Source organism: Tetrao urogallus (genome assembly GCF_951394365.1).
Source record: "Tetrao urogallus genome assembly, chromosome: 4".
Lineage (NCBI taxonomy): Eukaryota > Metazoa > Chordata > Aves > Galliformes > Phasianidae > Tetrao > Tetrao urogallus.
Genome location: NC_136817.1, coordinates 41,246,082 through 41,259,586, shown reverse-complemented (window position 1 = coordinate 41,259,586; position 13,505 = coordinate 41,246,082).

Here is a 13,505-nt window from a genome sequence, read left to right as displayed (position 1 = left end):
CTCTTTAGGCTTTTACATGCAAGTACAATCAGTGTTGCCTTTACAGAGATTTTCTACTACCACTGAGCATACATAGGTTGCAATATGGACAACCAGTATTGTCAACACAGTTGTCACTTCATCCACTTCAGTGGACCCCTATATTCACCCCTATTCACCCCTATAACTCCTGAATCCAAAAGGAACTCCTGGGCTTTCTGCACTGACTGCTAATGCAAGGTAATTTTTCTGTTACCAGAGCTGTCCTTTGCTCCTGAAGCACAGAGATACAGTACATTACTGAAGCCCTTTGTATCTCACAGAAGTTCCACACCCTAATTCTTTCCTTAGCAAAAGGAAAACAAGAGAAACAAGCTTAGAATTAAGACTTAAGGAAAATACAGGTTTGGGAGAGAGCATCTTATGCTTGGGACTCTGCCTGAAGCACTGAGTTACATCCTGTTAATGCCTCTGCCTGGCAAAGAGCAGCTTGCTGTTCAAACAAAACCCAAACCCACAGGAAGCAGAGCATACAGGCAGCAGCCTTCTTTCTCTGTGTGGTTACTCCTGGTGCCTCCGGGCTCCCTGGTCCTGCTCCTCCAGCCCTCGCTGGCCTCCACTGCCAGGATGACACCTTCCAGACGTGCTGTTCTGCACTCTTACTGCTGAAGAGTGCCGCATTCTGGCACACATAATCTATTTCTGACTTGCACAGCTTTGTCTTTACAATAGTTGGGCTGTTAAAATGCCAGCAAATGAGCTCCTTTGTCAGCATAAACAGATTCTGCTGGGAGTGATTTCAATTTGGACAAGGCCTAATTTAGGCAGCAGTACTGTCTCTGAGGTAAACATGCCCTTACAGCACTAAGTTAGCTTAAACCCACCACACGTCTCTTGCTCTATAATCTAATGGCTGAGTATACAAGCACATGTTGTGTGGTTTGCCTTTCTGTCTGCTGGCTGGGTGATTCTGTGCATCTGAATTCTCTTTGCTAATTGCAAGAGGGAATTTAAAAAGTGTAAAGATAGATCATAATAAGAATTGCAAGTCACTGACACCAAGAAAAGAAAAGAAAAACTGTAGTGTCTGTGGTTTAGTCAAAAAGTGTTGCAAGGTGACCAGAAATGTAAAATTAAAGGACAACACGGAGGTGCAAGTTCTGTCCAGGTAAACAAAATATACTGGAATAAGCAAGGTCTGTTGAAATTCCTCCTACACTATTTAAGTAACAGACCAAAGGACTTTTTGAGCTTTCTTGCAAAATTCTGATATACTCCCCTATAAATTCATGGAGGGTAATGCACAGAACTGGAAGGTGCTATATCTCTAACCAGAACTAGAGATAAATTGAGAAGAGAGACCTGTAAAATTTTATGTCAGTCAGTTTAACATCTAGGATTTTTTTCTAGAAAGGACCTCAGATTTTTCTAGAAAATGGTATAGCAAACCAATTCTCCTTAATTTTACTGAGGTATGTAGCATAGATCTTAACTTCTATTAGGATTTTCTTTTAATGCTATCACATGATAGCTATACTGGCAGGCTGAGAAAAGTCTGCTAGAGCGTTCCTGAAACTAAGTTCATTGCACAGCTGCACTACATCACAGATCAAAAAGTCATGCAACCAGAGCTTCCCCAAACAGCAGCAGATTCTGCTGCCTATCTTTTGGCAAGCTATCCGCCTGCTGTCCATCACCTGCATGGGAGACAAAGGCCACTACAAAACAAAACAAAACCAAGCAACTCCACAAAACACCAACCAACCAGGGACACTGAGGCATGAGCTTTTCAAGGTAACACTATATCCCAAAGCTAAGGGTCACCCCAGCAGTTTTAACATTCTGTTGCCTGTGCCAAAGCCAAGGACGTTGTCATTCTGCAATGCCCGGTATTTACCAGCTGCCTTTTAGCTGCTGCTATACACAACTGTGGCAGGAACACAGGGTGCTTCCTGTAGATTCCAAAAAGCAACGCACGAGCTAATGGGAAGCTAGAATTATGAAGTAAGCAGCTCTAGAAAGACCTCAGGTCATTGTACCATGTAACTATAAATGCTGTAAGGGAAACCCTGGCTTTGCTTCAGTTAACAGCAAACTCCACTGAAGTCAATAGATTCTGAATTTGCTTCAAGGATCGTATTGTTAATACATTTTCTACCTTAGTTTGAAAAAAAGACCGCAGAAGAGAGAAACACTGAAGCAACTGGATGTCTGATCTGGGCTGGTTTTTAATCACATCAAGAAGTATGAGTGTGGGCAGAACCCAGAACACACTTCTTCAGCTGCCCCCACTGCACAGCACAGCTGATAGTAGGTACCCTTCTCTAGGGTCTAGCTGACACACTCACTTGAAGTCAAATTGTACACACCACCACAGTTGCAACAGCACATTAAAAATTGAACTACTGGCCTTTTCTGTTTTGTTTATACAGCATAATCTCTTGTTATACTCAGTAAGGACCAATCAGACACAAACCTGAATCCACCCATCCTACAGAGCCTGGAAGTTCCCAGTCCAACATGTAGAAAGAGGTACCTCGTCTGTTCCAAGTAAGCAGGGGATGCTTTAGGCTTTCTTCTGCAACTCCTCAGATAACCAATACCACACAGCTATTTGACTGGATGCAAAGAGTGCTTTTTTTGTTTTGTCTACCCCCAGTGCCACACGAGCTAAGTTTTAAACTCCTAGCCAAAATTGCTCCATAAGATCTGTTCTTCTCATTAATGCATTCTTTTGAAATATTTATCTACCAAGAATATGATACAATTCACTGAAAGGGAAAGAGAAAAATGAATTTCTGCTTGCACATCCCTGACTCAGATACTGCTTAGGTCAAATGAAGTGATGCTGGTGACATACAGGCTCTTATTCACGTATTCTTGCCACTCTAAGACAAAGAAAGACTAAGTTTCCAGGTTAACATGCAGTGACAAAACCAGAGAAGAGCTTGAACAATACAGCAGGTACAGTTTTTGTTTTCATCCTGCTGGTTGGTAACACTGTGCACCTTACTTCCTTAGCAGTTCTGAATCCATAACTCCCAACTCCTGTTTCATTTGCTTTGATGTGAGTCCCATATGTAAACTGTTACAGAGTTTTGCCATCTAGTATTATATTTGGGAGTTGTTGAGGAGCAACGTGCTAACACACTATTTAATCTAGCAGAAAGTAGAAAGCCTTCATACTGAAAGAGCTATCCCACTAAGCAGCTGCAGCAGTGACGTCACGTCTAATTGCAGATCTGGTGCAGAGGATTCCACTGCACAGTGGCATTACATCACAAATGACTCCAAAGAGAAAAAACAAGTGTTGTCTGACAACCAGAAATGCGTTGCTAGGTTTATCTGCAGAACAGATACTCCAGCTTCAACCATTTACATTTCTTGCTGCCAACACAAATAAACGCTGAGGCCGTTATTTTGCACCCACGTACACACATAGCACAGTAATCCTCCTACATTTTCCATCCACCAGGGAAAAAAATCAATTTTTAAAATACCCCAAGAATAACGTAATTCTGTTTCCAGTCAAGACGGTTACCAGACAGTTGCACACAGGAGAAGAAACTTCTGTCACAAGCTCCCATCTCACTCTATGAGGGGGTCCTGTATTCCCTTGGGCCCACTCCACATGCCTCACTCTAGCTCTAGCCAATTTGAATAGTAGCTTTCTATTTAACTACTGGGCCCTTTAATACTTCTTTGGCCCCTACTCCATTTTAGTTCATTTCAAAACTTTCTACAAACATCACACATATGTGTAATAGGGTAATTAAACCTGCATCAAGATTTTCCCTTGGCACTGAGACAGGTAAGCACAAACCAATGCTGTAGACGGCAGCACGAGTAGCCCAAATGTCATTCTGAGTGGGTCATTGTATTGCTGCTGCTGCTGCCATTAGCCAGATAAACCTAGAGCACAGGAGGGCCCAGCTAGTGCTTCCCACTCTGGAGTGAGGGTTAACACTGGCAGCTGTAATGTGAAACATGTACAAACACTGGCTGGCGCAGGAGCTGTAAAAGGCTTTTCTTACACTACTACTGATTCATCTGTTATAGATAGGTGTTTTCTACATGTAACTGGAAATATTCGAACAGGTGAGAATCAGCCCTTCCCCCTCTTAAACCAAGGAAGAGAATAAATTAATGCGTCAAAATGTCTGAGGTAGTAGAAGGCAATGCTTGCATGCCAATGGAGAGCTCTGTGCACTATTTATAGATCTTCTTCATGTGCTCTATGGGGCTCTTACTTTTCCCTCCTGTTCCACCACTCATTCTCTTCTCATCAATCCTCAGAGGCTCACTGAAGGAAAGACTGCAAGGCATGGAAGGTGACATTCTACAACTGAAAAATACTAAGGATCTGTTTTACTCTATTCAGTGTTTCTGTCTCATGCACCATCTTATCCAGACATCCCCTAAAGCGCTACCTGCATCATATACTCATTGAGCAAGACTATCAGATCAAACAGTCAACTTGACAAAGAATCTTCATAGAATCATGGAATGGTTTGTGTTGGAAGGGACCTTTAAGATTGTCTAGTTCCAACACCCCTGCTATAGGCAGAGACGCCTCCCACTAGACCAGGTTGCTCAAAACCTCATCCAGACTGGTTTTGAATGCCTCCAGGAAGAGGGCACCCACAATCTTGCTGGGCAACCTGTTCCAGTATCTCACCACCCTCAAAGTAAAGAATTTCTTCCTAATATGTAGTCTAAGTCTACTCTCTTCCAGTTTAAAACCATTTCCCCTTGTCCTGTCACTACACGCCCTCATGAAAAGTTGCTCCCCAGCTTTCTTGTAAGCCCCCTTCAGGTACTGGAAGGCCGCCAAGAGGTGTCTTCAGTACCTTCTCCCGGCTGAAGAGCCCCAGCTCTCTCAGCCTGTCCTCATAAGGGAGCCCGCTGATCATCTTCATGGCCCTCCTGGTCATCATCAGGGAGGTGGAGAGAAAGGGTAATGATCGAAAGGTAGATTTACTCCATTTCAAATGACTTCCTCTATAAACAGAGAATTTTCCTTAAGGGTCTTCCCTATGGAGAGATTACCCTCCATTTCTGGCCTGGATTTCTATACTACCGAACAACTTCAGGAGCAAAAGTTCCAACTACATAAGAGTATTAACTCCCCGCATACTGGAATAAAGCAAAAATGAACATGTAAATATTGGTTTAGGACTGTATTTGTGCATATTCATATCTGACAGTTTCTACATTAACTATTTCAAATGCAGTAATTACTTGTCAATAAAGACAAGACTTCATGATAGTTACATTTCTGCTGGTTTTTGCCGACACTGCACTGACATTCTTTCACAGTATTGACAGCTTTTTCAAATATTTTTCCGCTGCATATTTAGTCCTACATTCACTGAATAAAAGCAAAGAAAAGTGCAATCAGGGCAAAGTGTGAAAAGCATAATTAAGTACTTTTATTCAATATTTGATTTTGCTATTAAGCAACTAATTCATGGTTGTGGAAAAGCTGGTTATGTCCTTTTAAATAGCAGAAAGAAATCAAAATTATAACTAGGAAAATACTTAAGTACAAGCTAAATTTAAGTATCAAGCCTGAGTAACTACAGTGCACATCAAGATTCTAAGATCCAGTTTTGTGGCCTGCTACAATCTGAAGCTGATGATCTCTGGCTCTCATCCCACCTTATACTTAAAACAGAACACCATATTTGTCTTTCAGCTGTTGCTGTTTGTCATGATCCAGTAATACAGCCAACTCTCCCATAGCAACTACTTTCATAATGCTAAACTCAAGCCACACAGAAAACTGGAAATGGAAAACTAAATATAAAATACAGTGGTTTATGAAACATCAGATGACAATTGTACGTTGCATATTTTTGATGCCTGCTTCTTAGAGAAAAACATTCAGGATGTTTGGTACTCAGGCCACAAAAAGTGTGTTGTTGTCTGTACCTGTGATCTCATAATTTTCTTGTATATGAAGTCTCTTCTCAAGGGAGACCACAAACAGATCAAAATGAAGAGAAACTTCAAAAGAAATGAGGAGCCCTTGACAGGACGGGTAGCTTTGCCTCCTACCTTGCAAGTATAAAGATATTTCAGAATTAGCTTTTTTTTTTTTTTTTTTTTTTTTTTTTTTTTTTATAAATTAACCCATTATTTACAATAGAGGGCATTCTTGATGTCAGAAGTGAGATAACACTTAAATTATAAAGAACAAAAGAAAAAAAGTTGATTTAAAAGATAATCTCATCAAGGCTAAAGACCAGGCACAAAGTACAAATCACAGTCATATCAGCACAGGCATTTTCTTCTTTACCAAGAAGCGACTTCTTTATTTGACTCCTCACTTCATATCTTCTTCAAGATATAAACTTTTACTGACAACGGTAATTTAGGAGGGGAAAAAAAAAAAAAAATACACTGACATATTTCCACAGGGAGAGATGTATGTGTACACACACGCACACACATACACACGTGCTCACAATTTTGATCTTTATGGTAGTTGGCAGAAACTTCACCACTCCAAGAATAGCAAGATTTCATCCAGTAACAACTAAAGGAAATCTCTTTTTATTAACTATACTAATCTCTTCGGAAAGCATTTTTTCTTAGAGAAAAACTGCTACCACCTCCTGCCTGACAGGTTTTGCTAGTCAAGACAAATTATACTGTATATCTTTTTCTAGAGTCCTGAACCTTCCAAAATTCTCTGGAATTTTGGTTACATCACGTGCTGCAGAATAAGGTCAGCTCCTTCTCTAGTAGCAGCACACATAATCTCCACATAAACATTCTTCTTCCTATATGTATGGGAACTATTGAGTCACAGCTTGAACCATTGGTTGAGCACCTGAGGAAAGGTCAGCCCTGGGAGCACAGGTGAAGGCAATTCAGTTGTGTGACCAGGAGGGCTGGAGTCTGGTTGCATCTCTCTTAAACCTCATTTAAGGGCTGACTGCCAGGAGGGAAGGATCCCTTTCAGGAGATCCCTTCTTGGTGAAGCTTTCCCCTCTAAACCTAGAATCTTCTGATATGGGTGAGCAATATTCTTCCCTTCCTTTATAGCACCTCTCTGTTGTACCAGTCCTTCCATCATTGCACTTTTGTTGTATGCCTTTCCCACTGTATTGATCTGTCCACTTGCTATGTTATAATTTGCTTTTTAACCTTGCTTATTGAAGGCAGCTAATCTTGCAGGCCTATAGTCACTCTACATTAAAGACCACGTTTTAAAATCACAATGTATATTCATAGCAGGGACACTGTACCACAGCACCTCATCCCCATTTTAGTCTCAGAATACGGTAAGTCACACAATGGCATGACAACGGCAACAATGACAAAAAACACATTAAAAATAATAATAATAAAAAATACTACACATCATCTGATATGTACCCAGAAGGAGGCGACTGGGAAAATCTGAAACATTAACATCCAGCAGCCTCTAAAGATTTACAACTGCTGCTAATTACAATATAATGAATTTAAAATTAACATACTCCCTTAGAAGAACTTAATGCTCCTTCCATTGCCTCCACTGTTTCCCTGCTCTTTATCACCTCACTTGCTTCAGAAAGAGCCACACAGCCTGCAAGTTTCAGTGCATTGTCAATGCTTGACGTGTTGTGTAACACAATGCAAGACAACACATACCCTTACCTATCATTAGTATCCTTAAAGCACCAGTAAATGGATTTTGCCTTACACTAATGCAGATACCCTTTCAGTTTTCAGCCCATGCACTCAAGAATATCATGATAGCTGTTGCTCTGCAGCCTTTGCCCTCTCAAGATGCTTTAGTTTCTACTCAACTGCTGCAAAAGGTCTCAGCCAAACAGTAATAAGGCATCCGAAAAGCAGCTTCTTTCCACTTCTACCAGAGTCCTACGATGACCACATCTGCTCATCAGCAGCATACAGAACAGGTGACAGGTCCACGTGCATTTAGTCAGAGCACTATCAGAGAAGCTCAGTTGTAAGAACAGCCAGCAGCCACTATGAACAAACTAGTAGTAACTCACATTTTTACCCCTATGGTTTGGGAAGAACAGGAGATAAGTCTCTTGATCCCATCAGATCTCTTTTACCACGCCTTTAATAAATACGATAAGCTTTCCTCCGGAAAAAGTGAGGTCAGTTATCATGTAGTAAAAAAAAAAAAAAAAAAAGCAACGCAGAGTCATAGAAATCAAGAAAAAGGCCTAGTTAGAAACACAAAATGAGACTTTGCTTTTTATTAGAGGCAGTACTGGGTGTCTGAAGAATTATGTTACAGTCCATGTAGATATGTGTCATTACACAACTAATGAAGAATTTTAACTCTTTTCCTGAATGCAGCTTTATAATACATGTAATGAAAGAGTTTTCAGAAATCTAACAGTTTTTATGCATTATTCATTCACGTAATACTTAATGGCAAGCACATCAGATAGTTGTTTAACAACTACTTTATGCTGTGTAAAAGATTATATATCTAAGAGTCAGCATGTTAATTTATGAAGCATACTGGACTGATCTGTTGTGCTGGCACACAGCCTTGCTAACTTCATTCCAACTTTACTCTTCTGGAATTAGCTCTTTCAATTCCCAGTGCCAAAATGGGCTTTAACTTTAAACCTAATAAGGGATCAGCTTGCCAAACTCGGAGGTGACGTTTGATCCTAGCTATTAATGGGAGCAGAACCATCAACAACTGAATGGGCTGAAAAGAAAAAACAACTTAGAGTCATGTTGCTGTTCTAGTCTTTAGGATTCTCCACCATACCTTCTGCTGGCTTTTAGCACAGAAGGACAAGACACTTTTCTTATACAGTCCTTGCAGAAAACATTCAGTTCTCATAAAAATAATGAAGCATGAAATTGGAGAATCAAAATAATTAGGCATGCAAATTGAGAAGTCTTTCGCGACTTACTTTTTGGCTAAGAATCATAACTACAGTATGTGCTGACATTATATCAGATTCACAGATAAACCAATAAAGGACAAGAAATTTCTTCTCAAGTCACAACAATATCTAACTCTGATAACACAGAAAAAGGCAGCAGAAATGCTGCAATGGAAGTAACACTTCAGGTAACCAGTGCATGAATGGGAATTATAAAAACACAGATGGAAATTCAAATGTCTTCCTTTTGGGAACTTCTCTGCAAATGAATGGATGGACAAGCAGGACTCAATGCCTTAATGTGACTAAGCATCTCATTCAACTTAAAATGCCCTTTAGATTTTCTTTGAAAAGCAGAGTCATACCAATCACATTATTTCATACAAGCCTCCAACTCCTCCTTTGCCTTTTAAAAAAAATGAAAAAGGCAAACAAGAAAATCAGTGCACAGATTTCAGGCAAGGTGAAAACTCAAAACAAGCACATCTGTGATTAGTGAAATAAGTCTTTTAAAATAGAAAATTTCAGTTTCTTCTTTCAACTTGCTTAGATGTTCATGAAATGGAACTCTGAAATATATTATAATAGCAGAAATTTACTTTCCACTTATTTGCTTGTTTGGACCACGTCCTTAACATAGACTTTAAAAAGCTATAAGGCAACTACTCCCCACTTTATAAGCAAGCAGCTTCTTGTAGAAAAGAGAGCATATACCAAGTGCAATGAGCCTGCAGACACAACATTTATCCTTTACACAGTACCTGTCCAGCAGAGAGATGTACAAGAGCCATGTGAAAATGATGGTCAAAAATCTGAAGTGAAAGTGCAGTTGAGCCAAATCATTGTTTCAGAACAGCTGCAAAGCTGGAGCATGGGGAGGACTTGTAGGAAAACCCTTTTCTACCTCACATGTTTTCCAGCTAATGCCTGGGAAAGGGGTGCAGCACCTGAAACCCACTCCTCCACTTTGCTAGACGCATGATAAGAACACTAGAGTTGCCTGTCATACTGATTAAAAACATGAAAAAATGAAAAAATTTCTCCTTTGTCAGGAAAATATAAAGATGGGTTATCAGACATCCACCAGAAAAAGTTGAGATGAAATATGCATTGAGATCCAAGCTATTAACTATTCCTGCTCCTTGGTAGTTCAATCAGAAATGACTTCAAACTGTACTTAGTCATATCTTGCTGCTTTGGGAAATCATTATAAAATTGCAAGCATTTGTTATAAGAAGATTTCCCATATACCCATGTGTTTTGAAATAGAAGTCAGGCTATGCAGCAGGGAATATTCTGGCCTTTCACCTCTGGAGAGCCAGTTTAAGTACATACTGTTCCACATGTGTAAGTGATTTTCAGGCTCCACTTAGTATCCTAGCTGTTACTGTCCAAAATTTACAGAGAGGCTCAGTACACTTTATGACAAGCTCCAGAATAGGTCAGGTTTATCACACTTCTGACACCAAATGCTCACTTTGAGTTTTTTTTTGTTGTTTCTGCCAAGGTTCATTCTGTTTCTACAGCCTGCAACAAAGCATTCCAGGAGTATACAGAAGGATGCGTCAGTATTAAACATTTGTTATTTTTTAGTAATGAAATCTAATTATATATATATATACATATATACACATATATACATATATACACACACACACACACACATATATATATATTTTTTTTTTTTTTTGTACATCCACTGTATTGATTTATCAGGAAAATATTTCCTTAGAATCATAGAATCCTTGGAATTCGAAAAGATCTTTAAAGGTTATCTAGCCCATCTTCCCTGCAATGAACAGAGACATACACAGCCAGATCATGTTGCTCAGGGTCTGATCCAGCCTCACTTTGAAAGTCTCTAGGGACGGGGCATTAACCACATCTCTGTGCAACCTGTGATATAATATTGCCTTTTTTGGGGGGGAGGGGAAAGTCAAAAAGGATAAAAGAGTACATAGAGTTAAAGCTCAACTAGTGACACATCAGTAAAACAGGATTCAACACTTGCTGTCTGGAACAACAGCAATTTGGAGAGTAAATCTGCCTTCCAATTAAATAAGGGAGAAAATAATAAATCTTTGATCCAATGTTCAGTTTGATATGAGCATGTCTTCCGCTGCAATTAATAGCAATCACCTGCACAGTTATTTTTTTAAGCCTGCTCTCTCCCTACATGTTTCTAATGAGAGTAGAAGGAATGGAAAAGCACATCTGTGTATAGTAGAGAAGCATGTACAAACATGATAGATTCTTAAGCAACCTGAAATTGTTTCACCAACTAGCAGCTGTCCCCAGATGATCAGTAACTCTCTAGTTACTTCACCAGCAGTCAATACCTAACAGGCTTTGAGAAGAACAGGATTTCTAAAATATTACTAATAAAGTTTACATATTAAGATATAATAATATAATAATTTACTAAAAAGAATTTAGAAGACACATCACAAATAAAGAAATTGTTATACAAGTACCCTAATTTTTGACACTGGAAACTAAGAGTCTGATCACAGGTTTGACCTGATACAGATATTCTTATGATTCTGAAGCCTTTGCTATTGTAGAATTTACTATTTGAGATTGCCAGTACTCAATGAAAGCAGAAAGGCAAACATCACTTTTTAGATGAGTACACCTAATATGCTACATATGCCCAGCAAGAAACTAGATTACAGGATTCATTAGGAAAAGAGTGGGAAAAAAAGGAGAGATACCAAACACGAGAGTGTTTTTACCCAAAACAAGTATAAGGGAGGATGAAAAAAAAAAAAAAACAACAGAGGAACTATTAGAGATACACTCTGACTCTATGCATAATAGAACCTGGCAGGATATGAACTGCATAAGCAGAGCATCAATATATTGAAGGCATGTGTTGAATCAACCTGAAAAACTGCCATATCAAAGTATATACACTGTTCAAAAGTAATGAAAACTCTTTTAAACTTTAAATCATATGAAATACTTAAGCTAACACACTTGATATATGCTTGGAACTAAATACCTGCCTTGCTTTATATCAATGTGTTTATCTTCCCTAATGTAAGCTGACCTCACTCCCATGCTCCTGACAACTGTCAAATCAAACTGATAGGGTCTATTTTCTCATAGTTTTTCTTTGAGAGAGTTACTAACATCTATTTTGCTCATATTGGGGTGTGAAATATTTCCAAGACCTTTTATAGTTTTAGAGTGTATTTTGGACAAGAAGACTACTTAAAAAAAAAAAAAAAAAAAAAAATCACAATAAACACTACAGTCTAATAGCAAGCCACAAATAAAGGATAAATACTTCAGAAATTCTTAGGCTAAATTTCACAGCCCTCAAGAAGAGAAAAAAGTTCTCAGCATATCTTACTGAGAAGGACTTTCAGAATACAGATAAAGACATTAAACAAGTATGAGAAATAAGAAGCAGAAACCAATTTTATACTGAAATTTACAAATAAACACATTACCCACACAAGAAATTACCCGAATGGCATGAACCTACTTTTTATTCTTGAATCTCACTTATTATTCTTTTTTTTTGTGCAGAGTCTCCTCTGAACAGGGTATATAAGAAAGATAATATGAAAGGCAAATGCACAGAATGAACAAAGGTGAGTAAGGCCTCTGACATAGGAAACAGCAAGGAAGAGGAAAAAACAACAACAACAACAACAACAACAAAAAAACACTTTTACCCAAAGGCAGAAAACATAATGTGGACTGTTATCACTACAAAATACATATTCTCAACAGTTTTTTATTAGAGCTGTAGGCACTGTTACAAAAGAGGACAAACTGTGGGCAAAGTGAAGCTTGAAGAACATTTCACATGCACAATTAACTTCAGTAATGTCGCTTCTAAGCAAAGATCTGTAGCATCATGATAAGAGAGTGAGTGAACACAGACATCATCACTGCACGATTCCTCCTCTTTCTAAGCAGTACAAAGGGGATAAAGTCAGAATAAAGCTGAACAAGCTAATGCCAGAAAAATCAAAATGATGGAGAATGTTCTGAATAACATCAGCAACCAAGAGAAGGCATTTGGAATTATCTTGCAATTGTAGATTTCTACAAAAAAAAAAAATAGAGGTATCATCAAATAATTCTGCAATTCTCTTCCTCAGTACAAGAAATATGCATGACATCAGCCCAGACTTTTCAAGCCATTGGAGTTGATGCATGCCATGCTCTCAAGTGACTGTGGCTGAAATACTCAGCTGAAGGGCTGGACAGACTTCTTATGGCAGCAGCCTATTACATTACAAGTAAGACAAGATGTGAAATGACAGCCCGAGAGGGAAATCTCTTTATATTTGTTTATATGAAACAGAACCATGAGCAGTCAGAGCAGTGCTCTGTAAAGTTAAAACAAGGACCAGCACTATAAAGCAGGCAACAGGGTGGCTTTACAAAGCCAGAAAGCTGTATCCTGGATTTGACTGATTGTAAGGCTGAGGGGGATGCTGAAGCAGCAGATAAAGCTGATGTACTTGTAAACTTTCCAGCTGAGGCTTTATTTGTCTGGTTTGGTACTCCCCTCGGTGGGTGGGGAAGCTAGGGACTGGCTGACGTCACCCAGAGGAGGAATAAAGCACAGTGCTTGGGGTGACCACAACATCCCAGGAGTCAGCTGCCCTGTCCTGCAGGTGCCCAGCA